The sequence below is a fragment of the Trachymyrmex septentrionalis genome, unplaced genomic scaffold (assembly GCF_001594115.1).
Source record: "Trachymyrmex septentrionalis isolate Tsep2-gDNA-1 unplaced genomic scaffold, Tsep1.0 scaffold387, whole genome shotgun sequence".
In the NCBI taxonomy this organism is placed as follows: Eukaryota; Metazoa; Arthropoda; class Insecta; order Hymenoptera; family Formicidae; genus Trachymyrmex; species Trachymyrmex septentrionalis.
The window spans coordinates 34,663-36,137 of record NW_017305554.1 but is presented as its reverse complement, the minus strand read 5'-3'; the positions used below and the strand labels follow the sequence as shown (position 1 = coordinate 36,137).

The following is a 1,475-nucleotide window of genomic DNA, read 5'->3' as shown; positions in this document are numbered from 1 at the left end:
GATGCTAGATACTGAAATATAAGCGTTATATGAATAGATCTGTTAAATGTTTGTCAAACAAATTCAAAAATACAAACATCAATATTTGTATGTATTCGGTCAAAGAATCATATATACGTATTTTTACCTTCAAACGTCAATAAACTATTTTTGCGAACAATTCTTTACTTTGTTTCAGTACTTTTTGCGATTAGTTACTAATATTCCATCCAAAACGTTATAATGGCAGGACAAGAAGCAGAGAACATTTTAATAGCAGTTGATCGTAGGATGCGTGAACATTATACGGAATTAACAAATACTTATGAGGTAAAATGCAACTACTGTATTGCAAAATTTAGTCTACAAAAAAAATATTTATCAAAAATACATAAACACTTGGTGGAGAAACATTCAGAAAAATTAAAAGAAAAACAAAAGCAAGAAGATAAATTACATTGGATTTGGAATTATTTTATCCCAGAAAGCGATACAGAGGCAATATGCAAAAAATGTAACTCAACAATTAAGTATCAGATAGTAAATGAGCTCAGAAGTCACTTAAAACGTCTTCACAAGTATGTATACTTCAAATAAATTAAAATAATTATTTAACGTACTATAAAATATAAAATTAAAATAGTAAAATGATCAATGTTAACTAAAGAAAACGTAACACAGAAAGATATACGTAAATAAAACTAAAAAAATTTATTAAACAAACCAAAAAATTTATTAGACAGGTTTCTGGGTGCATGTCGTCAAATATATCACTGTGTTTAATAAAAAAATTAGTAACAATAATACATTCTGGTTTTCATCCGATAACTATCAGATTTAAAAAATATTTAAATTTACTTGATCTCTAACTTCTTGATTATTTCTAAATGTTCAAATAATAGATTCGTAATTTAGTCCGTACATAATTCAAAAAATCATGTCTACTGCACTTTTTATTGCATTTTCATAACTTTTTATGTTAATGTAGGATGTTGGGTTCAAATTCCGATTGTGCAGATAACGAGAGCAATCCAGATAATGACATGATTGCAAATGAGGATATAACTTCAAAAACAGACAATTTTATTTCAGTTCATCATTGGATACGTGAACATTACACAAAATTACTAAAAAATAATATCGCAACATGCAACTACTGTAATGTAATGTATACTCTATGTAATAGCAATTTAGCAATTTTACATAAACACTTGGTACAAAAACATTCAGAAAAATTAAATGGAGAACAGAAGAAAGAAGATAAATTCCATTGGACTTGGGATTATTTTATCCCAAAAAGCGATACAGAGGCAATATGCAATAAATGTAACAGAACACTTAAGTATCATACAGTAAGTGATCTCAGAAGTCACTTAAAAAATCTTCACAAGTATGTATACTTCAAATAAATTAAAATAATTATTTAACGTATTATAAAATATAAAATTAAAATAGTAAAATGATCAATGTTAACTAAAGAAAACGTAACACAGAAA

The 1,475-nt window shown here is 26.4% G+C and overlaps 1 pseudogene; it reads left to right on the top strand.

Annotated features, from left to right (window-relative positions):
- The first annotated feature begins 222 nt into the window (after positions 1-222).
- Positions 223-1,475, top strand: part of LOC108750930 — a 6,481-nt pseudogene continuing 5,228 nt past the window's right edge.